Here is a 6,000-nt window from a genome sequence, read left to right on the forward strand (position 1 = left end):
CTCTGCACGTGAGATGGGTCTCCTGAATACAGCACACTGATGGGTCTTGACTCTTTATCCAATTTTCTACTCTGTATCTTTTAATTGGAGCATTTAGCCCATTTACATTTAAGGTTAATATTGTTATGTGTGAATTTCATCCTGTCATTATGATGTTAGCTGGTTATTTTGCTCGTTAGTTGATGTGGTTTCTTCCTAGCCTCAATGGTCTTTACAATTTGGCATGTTTTTGCAGTGCCTGGTACTGGTTGTTCCTTTCCATGTTTAGTGCTTCCTTCAGGAGCTCTTGTAAGGCAGGCCTGGTGGTGACAAAATCTCTCAGCATTTGCTTGTCTGTAAAGGCTTTTATTTCTCCTTCACTTATGAAGCTTAGTTTGGCTGGATATGAAATTCTGGGTTGAAAATTCTTTTCTTTAAGAATGTTGAATATTGGCCCCCACTCTCTTCTGGCTTGTAGAGTTTCTGCTGAAAGATCCGCTGTTAGTCTGATGGGCCTCCCTTTGTGGGTAACTCAACCTTTCTCTCTGGCTGCCCTTAACATTTTTTTCCTTCATTTCAACTTTGGTGAATCTGACAATTATGTGTCTTGGAGTTGCTCTTCTCGAGGAGTATCTTTGTGGCGTTCTCTGTATTTCCTGAATTTGAATGTTGGTCTGCCTTCTAGATTGGGGAAGTTCTCCTGGATAATATCTTTCAGAGTGTTTTCCAACTTGGTTCCATTCTCTCTGTCACTTTCAGGTACACCAATTAGACATAGATTTGGTCTTTTCACATAGTCCCATATTTCTTGGAGGCTTTGTTTGTTTCTGTTTACTCTTTTTTCTCTGAACTTCTCTTCTCGCTTCATTTCATTCATTTGATCTTCAATCACTGATACCCTTTCTTCCAGTTGATCGAATTGGCTACTGAAGCTTGTGCATGCATCATGTAGTTCTCATGCCACGGTTTCCGCTCCGTCAGTTCATTTAAGAACTTTTCTACACTGGTTATTCTAGTTAGCCATTCGTCTAATCTTTTTTCAAGGGTTTTAGCTTCTTTGTGATGGGTTCGAACATTTTCCTTTAGCTTGGAGAAGTTTGATCGTCTGAAGCCTTCTTCTCTCCACTCATCAAAGTCATCCTCCGTCCAGCTTTGTTCTGTTGCTGGTGAGGAGCTGCGTCCCTTTGGAGGAGAAGAGGCACTCTGATTTTTAGAATTTTCAGCTTTTCTGCTCTGGTTTCTCCTCACATTTGTGGTTTTATTTACCTTTGGTCTTTGATGATGGTGATGTACAGATGGGGTTTTGGTGTGGATGTCCTTTCTTTTTGTTTGTTTTCCTTCTAACAGTCAGGACCCTTAGCTGCAAGTCTGTTGGAGTTTGCTGGAGGTCCACTCCACACCCTGTTTGCCTGGGTATCACCAGTGGAGGCTGCAGAACAGCAAATATTGCAGAACAGCAAATGTTGCTGCCTGATCATTCCTCTGTAAGCTTCGTCTCAGAGGGGCACCCAGCCGTCTGAGGTGTCAGTCTGTCCCTACTGGGAGGTGCCTCCCTGTTTGGCTACTTGGGCATCAGGGATCCACTTGAGGAGGCAGTCTGTCTGTTCTCAGATCTCAAACTCCGTGCTGGGAGAATCACTACTCTCTTCAAAGCTGTCAGACAGGGACATTTAAGTCTGCAGAAGTTTCTGCTGCCTTTTGTTCAACTATGCCCTGCCCGGAGAGGTGGAGTCTACAGAGGCAGGCAGGCCTCCTTGAGCTGCGGTGGGCCCATCCCAGTTCAAGCTTCCCAGCTGCTTTGTTTACCTACTCAAGCCTCAGCAGTGGCGGGTACTCCTCCTCCAGCCTTGCTGCCACCTTGCAGTTCGATCTCAGACTGCTGTGCTAGCAATGAGCGAGGCTCCATGGGTGTGGGACCCTCTGAGCCAGGCATGGGATATAGTCTCCTGGTGTGCTGTTTGCTAAGACCATTGGAAAAGTGCAGTTATTAGTGTGGGAGTGACCTGATTTTCCAGGTGCAGTCTGTCACAGCTTCCCTTGGCTAGCAAAGGGAATTCCCTGAGCCCTTGCAATTCCCAGGTGAGGTGATGCCTCGCCCTGCTTCGACTCTCGCTCGGTGGGCTGCACCCACTGTCCTGCACCCACTGTCCAACACTCCCCAGTGAGATAAACCCAGTACCTCAGTTGGAAATGCAGAAATCACCCGTCTTCTGCATCGCTCATGCTGGGAGCTGTAGACTGGAGCTGTTCCTATTCGGCCATCTTAGAGCTTGTTCTTTAGCCATATAGAATTCTTTTTTATTCCCTGGAAACCTCAGGCTGTTTCTTGTTTCCGTGCCTTTGCTTGTGCCATTCCGTCTGCTTGAAATACACCCTTGATACCCACATCCCCTCACCCTCACCCCACCTTCATCCAATTGGTTAGTACCTATGCATTCCTTAAAGATCACCTTCTATTTCCTCAGCCTCCTTGATGCCCAGGGTAGACTTCCATCATTACACTCTACTGTGTTCATCTGTTGATGAATCTGTCTTCACTTACCAGATTTTAATCCCTTTGAGGGCAAGCACTGTACCCTGCACTTGTCAGTGTACTTGCGACATAGCAGGAGTGTAATGTATGTATGCCAAATGAAAGAATTAATCAAATGCTTCCAGATATTTTGCTAGCTGTGGCTGCCTTGCCTTTTTACCCTGCTAACTGATGTTTTCACTGAAGTTATAATCACTTGTGCAGTTTTCTCACTGTGTTACAAGGCTTTCAAAAAGTAGAGCGGATTTTCATTGAGACTTTGCAAGACCCCCTTAACGTATAGGAAAATACTGTGTTTTGTTATCAAAACCAGCACTGGAAAGCACCTGCTTAGATGGACATTAGCCAAAACTATTGCCTCCTGCTCTGCCTGCTGGGAAGAATGCTTCAGATCTCACATTTGTTGTGAAAATACAGTCTCATAGGTAAGAAGTGCTAAGTAAAGTAGCAGAGTGGAAGGTAAGAACGTTGCCTAGCAATTGAACATGTGTATCATCTACAGTATTTGTGTTTCTGGATGGCAGGGGTCAGAGAGATATTTAATGTGCTGAAGAAATATGATGACAGCCATTTGTATCCAGAGTTAAGAAAATGAAATGTGGCTCATGATGTACAGGAGGCGCTGAGAGTGATTGAAAGTCTGTGAACTTGTGTGTTTTCATGTCTGTCAGTGGGTATTTTTTCTCTTTCCTTCAAAGTGCCAGCCTTTTTATAAACAGTCTTTATTCTTCACCCCCTTTGAAAGAACAAGCAAACAAAAAAATCAACCTAGCATTTAATAGCCTTTGCTGAGAAAGAAGCAAGCGCATTCCAATGTGTCAGGTACCCACTTAGCCTAGTCTGGCAGAGGCTCTCACTTAGAAAAGGCTGCCATGATGTACCTGCAGAGCTTTGGCTGTGAAGGGGTTTCAAAGGCTTTAGTGGTTCCAGCTTATTGTTTCTCACCAATGCCATCATCTCCAACAAAAGAAGCAGTGGCCCCATTGAGGCTTTCCTGCCTTGTTCTTTACTTCGGCAAGCTTCATCTTCTTTTGTTCCTGCTCAATCTTCACCTCTTTCAAAAGCATTCATATCTAACTCTCTCCGGGTTGGATGTTAGCACTGCCTTTTTCCTCCAATAGTAGGAGTGTATCCAAGGGAGAAGGTCAGTCCTTTGAAAGGAGCTGGATGTTGGCGGGAAGGTGGAGCTTGGGGATAAAGTTATAAAAGCAAATGCTGTATTTTCTTTTCAATAAATGCCCTTCAAATCTCACAGAAATCTTTGTCATAGGTTAAAATTGCTAAAGTCTCAGACTCTAAAGCAGATCTTTGTGGGGTTTTGTTCTGAAAAATTTGAGGACTTGATTTCAGTGGGCAATATTAGCTTGTATTGGATCTTTCATTTACTAAGTGGATTTTTGCAAAATGGAAGGTCTTTGCAAATCCATAAATACACAAAGGTTAGCTCCTTCTTTCTCAGCCCTGGTCCTCTAATCAGCTTCATAAGGTATGAACCTCCAAACACCTACCATTTACCTTAAGGGTTCTGAAAGTACGCCTTGGGAAGCTATTTCCCCCCACCCCCACCCTAGTGTTTTCTTTTTCGTTTTTACCCAGGTTGGAGTGCAGTAGCATGATCATAGGTCACTGCGGCCTCAAACTCCTGGGCTCAGCTATCTTCCCATTTCAGCCTATGGAGTAGCTGGGACTAAGGCATGTGCCACCATGCTCTGCACATTTTTTTTTTAAGAGGTGGTGTCTCGCTATGTTGCCCAAGCTGATCTCAAACTCCTGGCTTAATGGGATCCTCCTGCCTCAGCCTCCCAAAGTGTTGGGATTAGAGGCGTGAGCCACTGCACCTGGCTGCCCTGGAAGATATTAGCAAATCAATTCAACATAGTTTATCAGCACAAGTTGGGGAGATCAATAGGATGTTGAAGGGCATACAGGAGTATAAAGGGGTGCCTCATAGAGTTGGAGGAGGGTGTTTTTTACTTCCTCTAAAAGGTTGGTGGATGAAGAGAATTGGGAAAGGGCAGATATTTGACAGAAGGTCATGAGCTCCTGAGGGGAAGGAAAAGAATTTTTGTGAGATTCCTCCAAAACACTGTTTTTGGTTTCTTATGCATAACTCTAGACTCTTTTTTTGCTTATACAAACAAACATGAATTTATGATTATCCACATCTCTTTTTACACAGACAGTAGTATGGTATACATAGTATTCTGCACTTTGCTTTTCTCACTTAACAAGATTCCTGAAAAATATTTCAGTGTCAGCTGGGCATGGTGGCTCATGCCTGTAATCCCAGCACTTTGGGAGGCTGAGGCAGGAGGATCACTTGAGCCCAGGAGTTCAAAACCAGCCTGGGCAGAATAGCAAGATCCCATGTCTATAACTCTAATTCTAACTCTAACTCTAACTCTAACTATATATATATATTTCAGTGTCAATATATGTAGAGAGACTTATCATTCCTTTTTACAGCAGTATATTATTCTATTTACTGCATGTGCCTATTTTTCTAACTAAATCCCGATTGATGGAATTGCTTTTTTTCTCAGTCCTTTGCCTCCATGTGTTTGCAAGTATATCTGTAGGATGAATTCCTAAAAAAGAATAGCTGGATCAAAGGGTAAGTGCATTTGTAATAACTGTGTTCTATATGTTGCCAAATTGCCCTCCATAGAAGCATGTGGATTATTAATATACTCCCACCAGCAATGTATTAGAATGCCTTTATAGCTTCATTATGTAATGAGTTGTCGAAGTTGATTTTTGCCAGTCTGATAGATGAAAAAGTTGTTTGATTTTGCATTTATATTTAAGTTGTTTGAGTTTGCATTTATATCATTATCAGTGAGATTGCGTGTATTTTCTTATGTTTAAGAACCACTTGGATTTTCTTTTTGGTTAAGTGCCGTTTGACCATCTTTTCCTGTTGGATTCTTGCCCTTTGGACATAGTGTAATGATCTTTAGGATATGAACTTACTGAGACACCTTCCTCCAGTGGTGTAAAAAATTGGAATGCAGAACTCCATTACCTTGAATGTAAAACACTGGGCATCGCACTGTCAGGAGTAGAGCTGGGTTGAGATGAGAGGAGCACAGGGAGAGGTTGGTCTCTGTGAACATAATCTCTAAAAGGGGTGCCTTTTCAACAAATATTGTAAAGGTTTTCTGCTGACTATGATGAAAAGACATCAGAGGAAGCAGTGTGAAAACTAGACACGTGAGGAAGATAGCCAAGGATGACATGTGTCCACTCCCCCTACTGGCTAACAGCCCAGGCCAACATAGCTTCATTCTGTCTAGCTCGGTCCCTGCCCCAGTTGGAAACTGGTTATGCTTCTTTCCACTGACTGTTGGCGAACAGTTCTGTGTGACTGGGTTTTGTGAGTAGTGGCAGCTTCAGGTCAATGCAGGCAGAGCTCACTCTGTGAAGACTTCATTTTCCTTCTTTTTTCATTTTTGATAGTGTGTTTTATTTAACCTAATATATCCAAA

The sequence above is a fragment of the Pongo abelii genome, chromosome X (assembly GCF_028885655.2).
Source record: "Pongo abelii isolate AG06213 chromosome X, NHGRI_mPonAbe1-v2.0_pri, whole genome shotgun sequence".
NCBI classification, from domain to species: domain Eukaryota; kingdom Metazoa; phylum Chordata; class Mammalia; order Primates; family Hominidae; genus Pongo; species Pongo abelii.